This window comes from Bison bison, unplaced genomic scaffold (assembly GCF_000754665.1).
Source record: "Bison bison bison isolate TAMUID 2011002044 unplaced genomic scaffold, Bison_UMD1.0 scf7180017461828, whole genome shotgun sequence".
Taxonomy (NCBI): domain Eukaryota; kingdom Metazoa; phylum Chordata; class Mammalia; order Artiodactyla; family Bovidae; genus Bison; species Bison bison.
In genome coordinates this window covers 22,500-22,809 of record NW_011372548.1, presented here as the reverse complement: position 1 = coordinate 22,809, position 310 = coordinate 22,500, and positions in this window count along the sequence as shown.

The window sequence follows — 310 nt, the reverse complement described above, 5'->3', positions numbered from 1 at the left end:
CCCTCTGGGTTGTCCCAGAGCACCAGCTTTGGGTGCCCTTCTTCATGGATCGAACTTACACTGGTCATCTGTTTTCATATGGTAATGTATATGTCTCAGTGCTATTGCTAATGTTCCTGTTTAAATTTTGAATACCCTTCCCTCTGACTCCATTTTCTGTCTTTCCCTCTATATCAGTGTCATCCGAAAAACGATTGGCTTATTTCATTATTATGTTTCTGTGCTCACTAGAAGGTGGATGCCACAATGGCAGGGGTTTTGAACTTGGTTCATTTTGGCATTAGTGGTGCCTAAACACATGATGTGTTGT